Source organism: Antechinus flavipes, chromosome 1 (assembly GCF_016432865.1).
Source record: "Antechinus flavipes isolate AdamAnt ecotype Samford, QLD, Australia chromosome 1, AdamAnt_v2, whole genome shotgun sequence".
Classification (NCBI taxonomy): Eukaryota; Metazoa; Chordata; class Mammalia; order Dasyuromorphia; family Dasyuridae; genus Antechinus; species Antechinus flavipes.
Window position 1 is genome coordinate 438322 of NC_067398.1, and position 18035 is coordinate 456356.

Sequence of the window (18035 nt, forward strand, 5' to 3'; positions counted from 1 at the left end):
TCTTTCCCTCCTTGTGGTAGAATTGCTCATTCTCATGAGAATTAATTAAATAAACAACTTTTCTGCTTTTTACTTGGCAAGGTCTTTGAGTAGTTGTTTTTGGATAGGATTTTTTAATCCCTCACAACTGTTTCCCCTGAATCTGTCTCTTACTAATTATAGGTAATTTAAACTAATTCTAACTTCAGGTCAAAGATCAAACCAGTGTAGAAGCATCTCAAACACAGAACTAATCGTAGAGGGAATTTCATTTAATCTTCACTTGGACATGAATTTTGCGTGGAAATTGCTCAGGCAGTTTTTCCTTATAATCTGTTCCTCTGTAGGATAGGTCTAGTATTTGGAATATTCTTTTTAACAAGCATCAATTTCTAACTGAAAGGATCTAGTTGTTCTTAACATAGGAAGATAAGAAGTTTATCCATAATCTTCCATCCTATTTCTCTCAAATATCTGCAGAAGTGGTAGGAGAGGAATGGAAGGGAATAAGCATTTATTTTCACCTACAATTTGCCAGGTACTGTGCTATATGCTTTCTTTTCAATACAGTAACAACAATGTGGTTTAAGAACAAGTTTCAGTAAATAAGTTATTTTGAGTATAAATACACAAATCAACAATAAAGGACAAATGAAGAAAAATGCTATTTGCATAGGAATGGTAGCCTGCTCTAGGGTGGGAGAAGGCAGAGGAAAGGAAAAAAAAATTATTTGATAAATTTGTTGCCTATGAAAAGAATAGCAAGTTGTTCATTATAGATTTACAGTTTCATGTACAATCATCTTTTTAAAAAGTGTACTATGTTGTACAAATACCTGTATTGTTCCATAAGTTAAAAAGAAAACTAAATATTATATCATCTTATCTTCACAATAATCTTCCAAGTTAGATGATATTATTCTCCCCATTTAAGAGTTGAAGAAACTGAAGCAAACAGAATTCAAGTACTTGCTAAGGAGCACAGAGCTAAGAACTGTTTGAAGCTTGATTTAAGCTCAGGCACTTCTGACTCTATGCTCAGGTCTCTCTGTCATTGTGGTACCAGCTTCCTTAAGTTCTGAAAAATGGAAACCTTGGAATAAGTCCCTTCTATGAAGAAGATGCCCCCAAACCAAGCTCCCTATTGGTCAGGCTTGAGGCTGCTCTGGCCCAATAACACTCTTTTCTCCAGGTATTGGATTAGGAGTTTCTTCCAAAATGGAGTCTAACAGGATAGGAGGCAGGAGTTGGGAAAGAGGGATAGGTGTTGATTCAGAACAAATCCTGCACAAGAGAACCTTGTACTCATCAACAACTAGATTAGAAGATGATCAACTCTGATGGATGTGGCTTTTTTCAGCAATGAGGTGATTCAGGCCAGTTCCAATAGATTGTGAGGGAGAGACTCATCTGCACAGAGACAAGACTGTGGGGACTAAAAGTGGATCACAACATAACATTTGAGTCTTTTTTGTTGTGATTTGCTATTTTCTTTCTCATTTGTTCCTCTTTTTAGTCTTATTTTCCTTGTGCAACATGATAAATGGAAATATGTAGAAGAATGGTATATGTTTACCATGATTACTTGCTTCCAGAGAAGAGGTGGGGGGAAGAAGGAAAGAAAAATTTGGAACACAAGATTTAGAAGGGTAAATGTTGAAAACAAACTTTGCATATATTTTGAAAATAAAAAGCTATCATTTATTTTTATTAAAGTTTTTTATTTACAAAACATATGCATGGGTAATTTTTCCAACATTGACCCTTACAAACCTTTAGTTCCAAATTTCCCCCTCCTTTCCTCCACCCTCTCCCCTAGCTGGCAGGTAGTCTAATACATGTTAAATATGTTAAAATACATGTTAAATCCAATATATGTATACATGTTTATACAGTTATCTTGCTGCACAAGAAAATCAAATCAAGAAGGAAAAAAAGAAAAACTGAGAAAGAAAACAAAATGTAAGCAAATAACAACAGAGTGAGAATGCTATGTTGTGGTCCATACTCTGTTCCCATGGTTCTTTCTCTGGATGTAGATGGCTCTCTTTATCACTGAACAAGTCGAACTGATTTGAATCATCTGATTGTTGAAGAGACCCACATCTATCAGAATTGAATAGTCTTGTTGTTGCCGTGTATAATGATCTTCTGGTTCTGCTCACATCACTTAGCATCAGTTCATGTCAGTCTCTCCAGGCCTCTCTCAAATCATCCTGTTGGTCATTTCTTGTAGAACAATAATATTCCATAGCATTCTTATACCATAATTTATTCAACCATTTTCCAATTGATGGAAGGGTATTAAAAAAAAAAAGAATTGTACAATAGAAAAACGTGGCATATCCTATTTTGGATTAAAGCACTAATGAGTGTGAATTCATTTTAGACTCATATATGTGAACATAACTGAGTGAATCTCAAAATGGAGTAGTTCTGGATCCTCACCTCTTTTCCTAAAGAGAGCTAAATTACAAGTTTCTCTTCCTCTTCATTCCTAATTGTTTTCTTGCCCAGGGGTTCCCGGCCCCAGAGAAGATGTGGTCTCTTATTTTGAGCAAAGGGAAGTACCATGGTTGCTGGACCAAGAAGGACTGAGGAGCTGCTCTCTAGGTGAGTGAGATGAAAGTGAGTGTAAGAGAGTTGTGGTTATGAGAGGCTTCTAGGAGTTACCAAGAAATAAGTGCTAGGTTTAGGGAAGGAAGAACACCTAGGAATTCTTTTTCAAATATTCCCTTGTAGTGGTGTCCTGGATTGATCAATGAATCAGAGTGGCAAAGTTAACGGGAGGGAGGGGAGGGAAGGGAGAGGGACATACCAGGAGACTCAAGTCAGGGTGTCTAGCAGGAGAGTCTGACATAAGCCTCCCACTAGCAAGCCAGTGATGATTTGGCTTCCAAATTGCTCTGGAGGTTAAAACCTCCAATGTGAGGTTAGAAGCTTCCTCAATTAGAAGGGCCATGGCATTAGCCCTAAGGCAGGAGGGTAACACCAAAAATTACAAGTTTCTTTGAGAAGTAAGCAGGAGGTCTGGGATGTTCAAGAGTCTGAATCAATCCAGATATGGAGGAGGAAGAGGATTATCTAGGGGATCTTCAGAAGAGTCCTGTAAGACTTTCTTTTCTGGCTTTACTTGAGTGACCAGTGCTAGGTAATGGGACCCCGCTGAGAGGGAGTACAGAGGCCACCTCGACCTCTGGTGCACAATAAGTTTTCTGCCACGATGCAGAAAGGCCCTTGTTGAGCAAAGAGCATTGATTCATGACCTTGGGAATGGGTTCAGTCTGAGGGTCACGGCCAGTGGCTGGTGAGCAGAGATGCCTTGACAGGACCTCTTGCCCATGAGCGAGCTGCTGAATTGCTGGATCGGCTCTCCTCCCATTGGCAGATAACATGCCTGCCTGAAACCCACAGGCAGCTTCTCTGAATGGTGACTGGGGATCGCCTACTGTTTACAGAATGATTACTTTTACAAAAATGTATGTCAACAAGGCCGTGCTGCATAATAGACTGGAGCTCTTTTCACATCCTGTGAGTCTCCCACCTCATATGCCATGAGTTCTTAAGACAGTCACAACAGACCAATAATTTACAACCTTCCTTGTCCTTCCCAGGGGACTGGGTGACCAAAATGCAAATACCATTTCTCATGGTCTCAGCTCTCAGCCAGGAAGGGGGGTATTTGCAGCCAGACATCAATAGAGGGTAAATGACCTGGATTTGCCAGATTCACCAGTAACTGTCTGGTGCACTGCCTGGACTATGTCTATCTTACGAGTGTCAATAACCCCTTATTATTTTTCCAAGGACTAGAAAAGTGCCCAAATGCACTCACTTGTCTCTTAAAAAAACCAAACTGCTCAAAACTAAACATACCAGGTGGCACTCACTGTGCCAATAAACACCTAAGTGTATGCTAAGAAGCACCCAGAGTTGTGCCCAAAGGCACCCAGAACCCAATAATGCCACATGGAGTCACACTGGCACTTCCCAGAGTTGTTGGTCAGCCCAACTGTAGCTAGCACCCAAACACAACAGAAAAACTCACTTCTGGAGGGTTTCAAACCAGGTTCTCTACTAAAGCCAAAAGAGAGGTGTCAGTGGTGAGTTTTTGCTGCGGCTGGAACTGGTCTCTACGTGGGATTCTGGGAAAGAAAATCCAGGTGCTGACTTCCCTAAAAAGAGTCCAGAACCAGCCAGCTCAAGGCTCCCCACCCAAGGCCTGCTGTTTTCTAATCTCTAATCTTGCTGTCAGAGCTCATATCTCAAGGTGGGGCCTCCAAATGTAATGCTGAAGAAACTGAGGCAAGACAGAGTTTAGTTTTTAATATTTTAATTGTGGAGAGTTTAGGCTAGCAGGTCGAATCAAACTCATGTTCAAAAATTATTAGACTCCCAGCAATTAAGGCAGAGGCCTTTTATATGCATAACTGGGTGGGTGGACAAGCCACAATTCCAGGAAAGGATCACAACACAAACCCAATAGAGGTCAAGACAAGAAGGTCAGAGGCAAGGGGCAACACCTAAAGGAGGGAGAGTTATCCCAGAAGGCATTCAAGATAAGGCACCTGGAATCTTCTGACTTTATGGTATCTCAGGGCCCCTTTTCTAACTTAATTTCCTCATTCCTAAGGGACAAAGGAGTGGGGTTATAATTTTTATTCAGGGAAACTGAGGCATAACAACACAAGGAATAATATATTTGAGAAAATATGTATTCTTTGCTTTGCCACTCCTCACTATGATTTTTTTTAAGGGGCAGAGGATAGCAGAATTATTAATACTAGTTTACCCAAAAAAAAAAAAATGGAAAAGCATAAATGTGTGTGTGTGTGTGTGTGTGTGTGTGTGTGTGTGTATAAAGAAATTAGAGTGCTGTAGATTTTGGAGGTACAGGTAAAGAGGCGTTCTGGAGGCAATCATTGATCCTAGGCCAAAATAGAAATTAGAAGAGATAATTTTGTTATTCTAAATGATTATCAAATATTGGTGAGGGATATTAATTGGATAAAACTATATTTAAAATTGGAAACATATAAACTGACAAAAATTATTCAAAATTTTAAGAAGAGATTCTAATCCTAATTCAAAAAGAAGTCTGAGGATCAGTTCCAAGCAGTAGATGGTATTTACAGATGGTACTAATAAACAATCAACCTCTTTATATATGCTCCACCTACTAAATATGTTTTTTAACACCCTGTTTGAATATACACAGCAAAATGACTTATATGCAGTTATTACTGCACTGTATACTGCTCAAGAACCTCTTAATATTTTTGCAGATAGCAAATATGCTGTTTATGTGGCTAACACATAACATAGAAACAGCCCCAGCCTTGGACATCTTGCAAGAGATTCCTTTAATAGTAATTATACCTTTTGTGGAAAACAATGGTTTATGTCTACACACTGTTAATAACTAAGTAGCTGTTTTTATTTTTCAACTTTATGACGTTTGGCCAAGCTGGAACAATCTTCTTCCATGTCATTTTTGTCTGTGCCTATGTTTCTCTGCAGAATTTCTGTGTCATATTTCTTCTGTGAACTAGATTTTGTGCCTGGAAAGATTTAAAAAGTAACCAGCAAGGGGAAAAAAAACAAAAACAAAAACAAAAAAAAAACCTCTATACTGTAGTTAGAATGCTAGCAAAATTTCTTAAAAAGCCTAACTTTTTTTGTGAACTTCAGCTCTGGCCAAAGCGGAAGGACTACACCAAAAAAAGTTAGCTGATTAAAATTAGAATATCATCTTTAAAGATTCTCAAAAATTTTGAAAGCACAACATATATACAATATACAATGCTGAAATAAATAATTTTGGGGTGTATGTAAATTAAATTAAGCAAATTCAACCAAATTAAGGTCTCACTAGGCCTAGGAAGATAGTGCATAGATACTCTTTCTCCTTCTTCCTTCCTTCCTTCCCTAACTAAAAGAAGGGGTAAGAGGTGAGAAAGAAAATATATATAATTCAGTAAAATTTGTTATTTGAGATATGATCAAAGAGGCAAGGTTAGAGGAAAGCCCACTAAAGGGATCTATTTGCACTGAAAGTGTTAACAGAAGAGTTTGGAACTCTAGGAAAACAGAAAAGCAGTTTGCCACTACTTAAAAAAAACCAAGTATCTTAAGTCAGATTTCTGAGTCTCTGTCAGTAAAAACTGACATCTTATTTTTTTTCCCCTGGCTCACAAAAAAGAAATGATTTGTGTGAACTGGAAAGTATGCAAACGGCAATTCAGTTTGTCTGGAACATCTAATTGATATTTAGGGAATCTCATGAATTGAAATTAAATAATTTTCAAAATCTGTTCTATCTCAATAAAAATATATGTATATGTATATAGTCTTGTTTTCTCCCTAAAACAAAAAGGGAAATTACTTAAAGGAATGGAAATTCTCCCTGAGAACTTTGCAGCTCAACAGTTAGGAAACCAAAAAAAATTTGTCAACTAAAAGAAGGTGGAAAGTTTAGTCTTGTTAATCCTGTTTTATATTATTTTGTAAATATAAGTTAGGGAATTAAGTATTTTCACTGTTGCTAGGAAACTAAGAGGAAATTACAGCTAAAACTATTTGGGTTATTATTTAGGAAAAATCTAAAATTGTTAACTAAGTTATTTGGAGTTATTGTCTTCATGTTAAACCTAAATCTGATAATTACTGTATACAGCACAGCCATAAAAACACTAAGGATGGAGGGAGTTGGGCAACAAATAACTCGGCTCCTTCCCTGGGCCTTTATCAACTCCCTTTAATTTGCAAGCTTGCCAGTTTTCTTAACCTTCAGGATAAGTAAGGTTGCTAGAGTACTAGCAACAAGAATGCTAGGGAACTGAATAACAAGAGTCTGCATTAATCTTGAGACCCTCATCTTGTATCTTGGACACAATGCCCCATTTGCATAGGCAACAAGTCTGTGCAAAGACAAGTCTTGTGTCAACTTGACCCTTGTGGTCTTTGGCTGGTTGGATCTCAGTCAGCTTGGGAATGGATGTCGAGACTTCAAGTGTGAGTTCTGCCTAATTGACTACAAGTCTGGGGTACACACCTGTAGACACGCCAGTACAGGCATCAAGCATGCACCAAATTGAGATCGCTCCCACCATCTCAGGAGTTGGGCTTCTGGAAACACAAGCTATACACATACTTGTTGTTGGGATACGTTGGCAGGGGAGATGAGAGGGGTTTAAGAACAGGACAGCAGAAGGAGAGAGAGGAAGCAGGAGGAGAGACAAGATGATGTAACCAAGTAATAAAGCTTCTTTAACTGCATAAAGGGAGTTCGAACTAACTGGAGATAGTTGTAGAGGCCACGATAATTGTGGCTAAGTGCTCAGATACCAGCTTGTGTCAACAGGTCTGCACTAGCTGGGGACCCCAACATAAAGTCATCAGTCCCAGGAGATGAGCCTGTTTAGGAGATATAGTAACATACATAACAAGAAAAGTATCTACTAAAATTTTGTAGGTTCATTTAATAATTAATCCTTGTTGGAATCTTTACAAACTGCTAACTCATTAGAGTTGGTAGATTATTGATCTGATCTTACAAGAAGATGTTTTGGGCCAGAACCTGAAACAAGGTACTAAATAGAACTAATTGATGCAATGCTTGTGTTCACACCTTTACTCATTGGAGTTCACAAGTATGGGAGATTCACAAAGTTAATTGTGTAACTTTGTGAATTCACACCTCCCTTGAAGCTCTTAGGGCCAGAGAGTACTATGGGAGAAAACCCATAATCCCTCTCTCTCATATCACACAATTCCTCTCTCTCATATAGAAGATACAGACAGAGGCTCTCAGACAGAATTCAGCCAAATTACATGGAGAGGAGAGTGTCAAGTCAGAAGAAGCCACGAGTTGAGCTAGAGCCAGAAGAGAATTACTTCAGAAGGCAAGAGAGACAGATTCATCCTTGTGCTGGCTGGAGGCTGAAGAAAGCAGAGGCAGAGGCTGGGACAAACCTTTGGATTTGGAGATATTTGGAGGGAGCTCTTGGAACCAAGCAGAGAGATAGGCCTCTAAGAATCTAGCTATCAGGGCCCAAGGAAAGAGACAAGACTTGGAAGGGAGCTTCTGCTCCAGGTGACATCCTTCTGACTCAGTTTCCTAGTTCTGTTTCTTTGTTTCCCACCTGGTGATTCTTGAGTCTGATAAGGGAGAACTATTACAATTGGATATCAAACTAAACTAAGGTTGTTACGTGTATGTTCTCAGGCTGAGGCCTGAAGAGCCAGTTCTGATGGTATTATCATACACCCTGTATTTTCCTCCTATAAAAAATTCCTATGATAGTGTTGAGGGGAGCCCCGAAACTCTCTCTGACTTTGGGAGGAAACACTAACTCTCCCTTGAGAGACCCACCCCAGGGAATCAAGAGAAAGAGGTTTTCATTTAGTTATCTGGGTGGGATTGGTTGACTCCTAACTCTATTGAGTAGGAAATGAGCCCAGTTCCATTCAGTTCCAAGATTTTCTATTCTGATTGCAGCTCAAACTGTTCCCTGCCCCCAGCTTCTAGTCAAGTTTTTAATTATAAAAAGAGGCAATTGGTGTTATGAGCCAGAACTTGAAACAAGGTGTTAACTCACTGGAATTGATAGAAACAATGCTTAAGTACTCAAGTTTACACTTTTGAGACTTCACACATTAGCTCACACATTAGAGTTCATAAGTCCGGGAGATTCACAAGTTATACCTCCCATAATCCCACTCTCAGAAGAGGAGTCAACCTTTGAGTTTATACCTCTAAAAGAGCATAAAAGGAGCAGAATCAGAGGAGGAGTCAGTTGAAGAGATTGAAAGCCAGAAGTCAGTCAGTTTGCGAGACTGATAGAGCCAGAATTCAATTGGGAGATTGAGAAGCCAGGAGGCAGAGGTGGAGGACTGGCAATGAGAGCTCTCAGAACCAAAGAAAGCTAACTGGGATATTTTGGAAGAGACGATAAAAGATTTGAGCTTTTATCAGCTGGCTGCATTTAAGGTGATTATTACTTTGAACCAAAACTAAGGCTGCCTCCAGAAAACCTCCCCAAGAAACCTGCTCCCAGAGAGAACCATCATATATTTTAGAAAAAGAAGAGAATACTACAAATTGGGTCTTCACTCCTTGCAGAGGACCTGACATGCTATGCCATGTCATGCCTAGGATTCTCTCTCTCCCCTTGGCATGAGCTGCAACCCTCTGCCTGCTGAAATGACATTCTCTTTCAGCATTCCTCCCTCTTTATCTCCTATTTCCCTAACAGGACTATGCCCTCTTTACCTTTCTGCTGGGATTTCTCTGCTTCAAACTTTATATCCCTCTGTTGGGACCTGCCATCAAGGAATTCAGTCTTTCTAGCAAAGGCTGACTTCCCAATGCCAATAATAAACTTCTTTTTGCCAGTTTAGCTTTTTGGGTTCATAAATTCCTTTACAAAGAACCTCTGCACCAACCAAAGGAGTTCTCCCTGCTCAACACTGAATCCTAGGGGAATCAAGGGAACCCTACACCGAACTTCATCATTTGGGGGACACAATCCCAAACCTCTTCATTTGATTTCCTGACTAATGGGGATCAAGGGGAGCCAAACCTCTTCATTTGGTTCCCTGACCTCCAGGAACCCCAAACCTTATCAATAGGAGCAAATGGTCAACACAAATTCAATTGCATAATATCTTCTTGTTTTCGGTCTGAAAATATATAGTCATTGTGTCCTAAATAATTTGATGAATGAGTATTTGGCCTAGTCATCTATATGTAATAGACACATATAGATGTTTTGTGTGAAATAAAGTCCTTATAGGTTTTTAAAATAATGTAAGAACAATTAACATGATTGTCCATAAGACCTAACTTATTTTATTATTTATCCACTAAAGCTGAAACATCTTTAACATTTGTCTATACTGTGACACAAATACATTTCATTACATGGGAAGTTACTGGCCAATCTACACTGGTCTCTCTAGATCTTATAGCAGTCCTTGTGGACTAGTCTTTCTATCTCAGGTGATCCTAACCTCTATTTGTTAGATTTGGTTTTTATTCTCAATTTTGGTCAGTTACAGCTGCATTGGCCAGCTTCAAAGAGCTGAATCAACCACTAGATGCTTCAATCAGTTCCAGTTTACCATCCCCTCCATTAAAAGATGGGACCCTGCAGGTGACTCAGCTCTACACCCATTCTCAGTAGAAAATAGTTGCAGTCCAGAAGACTTTGGAGCCCATTGGTTTGGGGAGGAACTGGAACTGATTGTTGAATAGACTCCAGATTATCCACTGTCTGGATGGGGTCTCCCGTTACAATGTATTTGGGACTTGGGACTCCTGTTACAATGTATTAGGACACAAATTTTCACATCTCAGATTTGGGGCGCTACAGTATTTCAGACCTCTCAGATATATATACACTATACAACGTGTTTAGAATATCCACAGATGTTTCTAAATACAGATATTGTTTAAAGGAATGGCACTGGAATCCAAATCATGAATGTGTTAGAAGGATATATTGTAAAATGTTACAATTGTATTCTACCTCAGTGTCTTACTTCTGATTTATTACCTTGGTTCTTATTATTAAACACCCATCCTATGTGATGACACCTACTGAGATTAATCACAATTGGTACAGGTCAGCAGGTGAACAGACTTGTGATAACATAAAAAAAAAAAAAAAAAAAAGTTGGAAAACAATAGAAGTAGGAAAAAGAGATTTGTTGGATTATTCACTTTTAATTCTAGCAGCTAGAGCAATTAATACATCACTTGCTGTTTAAGGTACACCTTTTACAGAATCTGTTCAGACTGCTCAACTCACAGATCAAATAGCAAAAAAAAAAAAAAAATGTATCATAAGCTCTTAAAGAACAAATTAATATAGATAATGAGTTAAAAAAAGAACTAAGTAAAACAATTTGGAAACTCAATTACAGTTAGCTTGTGATTATAGATTCATTCATGCATGTGTAACTCCATATAAATAAGAGAATGATACCATCAATGTGACATGGCTTCAAATAATAGAATAAATGGAGAAATATATTTGAGATATATCTCAGCTAACTGTTTCAGCAGACAATATGGCAAAAAGTAGTGTCCCTGAAATTGATCCTGACTGCATAGCTAAGCAAATATTTGAGGGTTTAAAAAAAAGATAAATCCTGCAAATAATCCGACTTCTATTCCTTTGCATTTTGTTTCTCTCAGATGTTTTATTTTTATACTCATTAGCTTAACCCCTTGTGCTTTCAGGTATGTCTTGCAATCACTGTCAATTATAGGAACTAAAGTTCATAGAATTTTTCTTTCAATCTTAAAATCATTAATTGCCAAACTTCTTAATCATTGCTTTCAAAATTTGAAGAATTTGCTAAGATATTTTGCTCTCAAAATTTAGAAAATCTGTAAAGATGTTATTTTCATTTCAATTAGCTAACTTTTTGGTATAGCCCTCAATCAACTTTGGAAACTGGTTAGCACTGACCAACAGATTATCTATCTCTCAGTCAGCAATGAACTGACGATTGGTCTATTCATTATTGCTTCAGGAGTTTGATCTATGAACTTATCCTGAGGCCAGAAGCCTGATTGAGGAGAGGTCTCTTCAGAATCAGACAGATTGGGCCTGGGAGTTCCCTGAGGCAGACTCTAAAGCCAGAAGATTTAGGATTTACTGACTTATTGTTAGAACAGAAGTTGCTCCCCTCTCCCCCCCCAAAAAATGGGACCACAAAATCATACTACATCACAAGCAGGTATTGAGTCAAAGGCATTCACCAAAAGTGAAATAGAATAAATCTTGTGAAGTACCCTTATAGAAGTCTCACAAGCAGTCACTCTGGGACTAAGATGATGGAGTGAGGAAACTGGCCTTTTCTTATATAGAGGGAGTCTTTTTAACATGAAGAGCCATTTATGGCATTCTTGATTCTTGTACTTGCTGGTATAAGAAAAAATTAGTGAATAATGACAGAAGGGACTGGATTGCACCTCAGGATGAATATATATTCCTAAAGGTCTTTTTAAGCCTTAGATCCTATGAGTGTGGGGGCATTTTAGACACAGCAGAGTAATAGTGGCAAAAAAGAAGGCCCAGGATGTTCCAAAGAGGAAATTCGATTTTTTTTTCCTTTATAAGTATTTCTATCACTGGAATGCTGGCTACTGCCCCCAACAAAAAAGAAATTGATTAAGTCTACTGGCAATACTTAAAAGTCCATACTTATTTGTTTACTAAAAAAAGTTATGCCCTAAAAATGGAGAATGTGTTTGTATTACCATCAAGTATATCTACATTTCACAGTACTTACTTATTTCACATCCTAAAAGCCAGGCTGAGCAAACACTTCTAAAGAAAACGAAAGCTTTTGTCAACCATAATGATAAAAAATTCATTATTTCCTCACTGTTCTTCCCAACTATGGGCAATTCACCTGGTGAGCACGGGCACATATATCTCTTTTTAAATAGCATAATGAGAGAAGGAAAAGGGAGAAAGCACTTTCCACTAAGAGCCTGGGTGATGAGACAAACTGAGACCCAATAGAAAGAATAGTTTCTATATCACCACTCCAATGGGCCTACATAGTGAAAGGTCTCATTGTAGCTCACAGGAGCAGGCTGCTAACTGCGGCTAACTTAACAATTCCCTCCCTTCTTCCTCCAAATTAGCAGGAGGGCAGTCACTCACTACTTAGAACATAGCTATGAAAAACATTCAGACAAAAAGTTTTGTGGGAACTTGGATGCTTCTGTAACTCATGTTCAGTGGTTTCTTGACCACTACACCCTAAGAGAAGGCACTGTTGAGATTCCTTCCTAAATAGGAAGGGAATAAATTAAACTTCTCTGTCCCCAGCTTCAATTACAAGAATATATAGAGGAAAACAAGGGAGGGACTCTCCTCTCCTCTTGGTTTTCAGAGAGGCTTATAATAAAAGCCTCCCATGGTTAGGTGTGACCTCTGTTAGTAAGAGCATTGGCTGTTGCTCCTTTGGGGGTCCAACAATAGTAGGAGTTGCAGGACCTTGAGATACATAGACCAATTTCTTTGAGAAACTGTCAGAAGAAGAGTAAGATAAACAGAGCATAAGTTCAAATTCGAAAACAACCTTACCCATTTCAGTGAAAGGCACTTGAAGGTCTGTTTTCCTAGAAAGGTTGTGTTCTTTCATGATTATTTCATGATGGTCTCTACTGTGCCTGCCTCCTTGATAAGGGGAGCCCTGAAACTCTCTTCCTCTCTCTGAATTTGGGGGTGAGCCATGAGAGTACTTGAGAAGCACCTTGGAGGAGAGATTCCTTGAATCCTGCCTCTGCAAAATATCCCAACCTAGGGCATAAAGATAAAGTGGTTTATCTTGGTGGAACAAATTGAAGTAATCTCATTTAGCTGGCTCAAAACCACTCCCAGTAAGTGGTCTCACATCTAGGCCTGGGGGCAGTGACAGCTTTGAGGGAATCTCATTAGGTTGAACCATCTGTCTCAGATTTCCTTTAAAAAATGGCGATTTTAAACTCTTTTTTTGCAGAGGACCTAATATGCCATGTCAAGGAACCTCTCTCTCCCCTTGGCATAAGCTGCAACCCTCTGCCCGCTGATATGGTATTCTGGACTGGAACTCTGAACTTGAAACAAAGGATTCTTACAAGGTACTAAGTGGAATTGATGAGACAATGGTTATCTAGTTTAATATGGTGCTTAATAGTTCTATAAATTCAGTATGATTGATTTAATCTTACAACAAATAATGGTTTCCTACTGATATAATGATTGGTTTATACTCAGTGTACAGCATATAAGCTAGGACCCTCACCTAGGTTCATACAGAGGCAGAGAAGACAAAGGACTGCCAGTGGGAGCTCAGGCTCTCAGAACCAAGGAGAGAGATTCATTTGGTCAGGCTTCTGGTGGCAGACTCTCCCCCTTCATTTTCTCCAATGAAACCAAGACTCCAGAAGGCTTCTAAGAAAGCTGCCCAGTGCTGAGAAAAGAGACAATAAAGGATTTGAACTTTAAAACCTGGCTGTTCTTGTGGTGATTATTCTGACTAAAAGGAAGGCTGCTCCCAGAGACCCCAAGGAAAACTGTTATTCACCTCTCTGCCAGGACTCCTCCACTAGAAACTTTACTTTTCTGTCAGGACCTTGCCATCATGGAATTCAGTCTCTCTTCCTGCATAGAAAAGGCTGACTTTCCAATGCCAGTCTTTGGGTTCATAAATTCTTTTACAATGGACCTCTGCATAATGTAATAAAAATGAGCATACTACCTAAATCAGTCTACTTATTGTGTCAATCAAACTCTGAAGAAATTACAGAGCTAAAAAAATAATAACAAAGTTCATCTGAAAGAAGTAAAGGTCAGTCTCTCATGCCCCACCCCCGCGCCGGAGCTCAGTGAATACTGCCCCCCTTTCCCCGGGCCGCCCTACCCAGCCCCGCACTAGATGCGAACACACCGCCTTCTCGGGCTGAGGCGAAGGCAGAGGTGCCCGGGGCGATGTTGCGCAGCCAGGCCCGGGGAGAGACGAGGAGCCGTCTAGCAGGTACAAAACCATGGCCAAGAGGATCGTGGAGAAGGAGCTGACAGACCAGAACTGGGACCAGGAGGATGACGCAGAGGAGGTGGGCATGTTCTCGGTGGCGAGCGAGGAAGTCTTGAAGAACAGAGCCATCAAGAAGGCCAAGCGCAGGGCCGCGGTCCCCACATGTGAAAGCGGAGGAGCTTTTAAAGAGTTCAAAGGCTTGGTCTTACCTCCAGGAGGAGGAGGAGGGCTCTCTGGCTTCGGCAACGGCACCAGCATCAAGACTCTGGAAGGCCTGTCCAATGGCAGCAGCATGGCTTCTGTGCCCACACTGGCCCTCGCCAAGGCCACAGTAGAAAAGAAGGTGGCCTTTGGCCGTGGCACAATCAATGGCCCGACGGCTTCCTTGGGGGCAGACAAGAAGGCCACTGACCTCAAGACCAACGGGGACAGCCAGCAGTCTTCCTCATCCTCCAGCCACAGCGCCCAGGGCAAGGCCTGTAGCGCCAGTGCCTACCACCAACAGCTCGCCACCTTAAACTGCTCTGTGCGTGACTGGATCGTCAAGCAGGTGGACACCAACCCCCTCTGCGACCTGACGCCCATCTTCAAAGACTACGAGAGATACCTCACAAGCATCGAGCAGATGCCCGGCAACAGCAGCGACGGCAGCTCAGAGAGAGAAGCCGGCGGGCAGCCGTTCGGGAGTGTGCCTGGGCCCGCTGTCCTGGGGCCGTCTCAGAAAGCCCAAGACTCCCCCTTTCTGTTTCACCCAGACAAAGCTGAGGGGCAGCGGAGAAGTGGACCGAAGCGTCGGTGGAGAAGAAACTGGCCCGGGCCCTGGCGGCGGCATCTTCCGCCTCCTTTCACTTTGGCCGGAATGTCGACAGCTCAGCCCTGGGCCCCCTGGGCTTTGGCCCAATGGCAAACTTCTCCTTCTCTCCGGGAAACGCAGGCATTTTTGGCAAAGACGTAACTCAGGCGAGCCCCGTCTCCTCCTTCTCCCCAAAATGCCAGAGGGTCACACGGATGCAACTGCTGGCGACAGCAAAGGTGCTGAAGAGGAAGAGAGTGAGGAGCCCCACCAAAGTGATCGTGACAGAAGTCAAAGAGGAGGATGCTTTTTACTCTAAGAAGTGCAAACTCTTTTACAAAAAAGATGAGTTCAAAGAGAAGGGTGTGGGCACACTGCACGTGAAACCTGCCGCCAATCAGAAGACCCAACTTCTGGTTCGAGCTGACACCAGTTTAGGTAACATACTCCTGAATGTCCTGGTTCCGCTCAACATGACCTGCTCCCGAACTGGCAAGAACAACGTGCTCTTCGTCTGTGTCCCCAACCCTCCCATCAACGAGAAGAGCGGCACTGTCCCCATCTCATCCGGGTCAGGACCACCGAGGACACCGACGAACTGCACAAAATCCTGCCAGAGAAGAAGGAAGTGTGAAGGTGCTCGCAGGTGCAGAGACTCGTTTGCCAAGTTGATGCTTTTTTCCCTTAAACTTTTTCCTTTTATTCTTAACTTTCTACTTTGACATTCTAAGAACGTACAGGTATTCTGAAAGGTATTGTATGGAGGAAAATTACTATGGCCAATAAAAAGCTTTAACTGAAAAAAAAAAAAAAGTAAAGGTCAAGAATTTCAAGGGATTAAGGGGAAAAAAATGTAAGTAAAGGTGGCCCAGCTGTACCAGACCTAATACTATATTACAAAGCAGTGGTCATCCAAACCATTTGGTACTGGCTAAGAAAATGAGTAGCGGATCACTAGAATAGGCTAGGTACACAGGACAAAATAGTCAATGTATAGAGTTATCCAGTGTTTGACAACTTATCCAACTTTTGGGATAACTAACTATTTAACAAAAACTGCCAGGAAAATGGAAAATTAGTGTAGCAAAAACTATGCATTGACCCACACCTAACACCCAGTACTAAGATAAGATTGAAATGGATTTATAATTTAGACATAGAGTAGTATTATAATGAATTAGAAGAACAAAGGGTAGTTTACCTCTCAGATCTATGAAGAAAGTAGGAATTTATGGCTAAAAAAACTTGAGTACTTTATTGAATATAAAAAGGAAAATTTTTATTATATTAATTTTAAAAGGTTTTGTACAAACAAAACCAATGCAGACAAGATTAGAAGGGAAGCAATAAACTGAGAAAAAGCTTTTTATATTGAAGGATTCTGGTAAAGTCCTCATTTCTAAAATATATAAAGAATTGAATCAAATTTATAAGAATTCAAGCCATTCTCCAAATGATAAATGATCAAAGAATATGAACATAGAATTTTCAGATAAAGAAACTGAGAACTTCTATGAGAGATATAGTCATGTGATAAGTGCTTTAAATCATTCTTGATCAGAGAAATGTAAATTAAGACAACTCTGAGGTACCTGTACATATCTCTCACATTGGCTAAGATGACAGGAAAAGATAATGATGAATGTTGGAGGGGATGAAGGAAAATTGGGATTTGTTGATGGAGCTGTGAACTGATATAACCATTAAGGAGAGCAATTTGGAACTATGCCCAAAAGGCTATCAAAATGAGCATACCTGTTAGAATCCTTACAAAGTGTTAAATCATTAGAGTTGATAGAAACAATGCTTGTGAGTTTATACATTAGAGGTCACACATTAGAGCTCACACCTTTAAGAGAGTTTACACATTAGAGCTCACACATTGGAGTTCACAAGTACAGGAGATACACAAAGTTAACTTTGTAACTTTGTGAATTCACACCTCCCATAATCCCACTCTCAGAGGAGGAATCAACCTTTGAGTTTACACTTCTAAAAGAGCATAAAAAGGAGCCGAGTTAGTGAAGTGAGTTCAGTTCAGAAGATTGCCAGCAGTCGGAGTTGAGCTAGAGGCTGAGTCTGGCAGAGGCAGAAGCAAAGGACTAGCAACAAGAGTTCTAGGAACCAAGGAAGATGATAGGCCTGTAAGAAAACTAATCAGGCTATTTTGGAAGAGACAATAAAAGATTGGATTTTAACTCCTGCTTGTATTTGAGGTGATTATTGATTTGAACCGAAACTAAGGCTGTCTCCAGGAAACCTTCCCAAGAAACTTGCTCCCAGAAAACCATTATATTATACAAAAGAAGAGAACACCACACAGCAGTGTTTCTACTGGGCTTACATCCCAAAGAGATCTTAAAGGAAGGAAAGGGACACAAATGTGCAAAAATGTTTGTGGCAGCCCTTTTTGTAGTGGCCAGAAACAGAAAATCTAGATTCACTCATTCATTGTCAGAACAAAAGCCCATTGAAATCAAGGGATCTCAAAATCATATTATATTACTTGATTCTCTGAAGTAGCACCTGGAGAGGGAGAAGCATCCCAGAGGAGGAGAGGACTTTCCCCCTCTTTCCCTATGGAGGAAACAAGCCTATAGGGATTCAAGGAGTGAAGTCTCCTAGTAGTTAGAAAGGCCTGGCTCTGTCCTCAGAGGAGCGACTCCATGCTACAGAAGAATGCTAGAAGGGCCAGGATTGGAAAGGAAGGTGGTCTGAA

At 40.3% G+C, this 18035-nt stretch overlaps 1 pseudogene; it reads left to right on the forward strand.

Moving 5' to 3' along the window:
- The first annotated feature begins 14463 nt into the window (after positions 1-14463).
- Positions 14464-16153, forward strand: LOC127549241 (nuclear pore complex protein Nup50-like; annotated as a pseudogene).
- The last annotated feature ends 1882 nt before the right edge of the window (positions 16154-18035 follow it).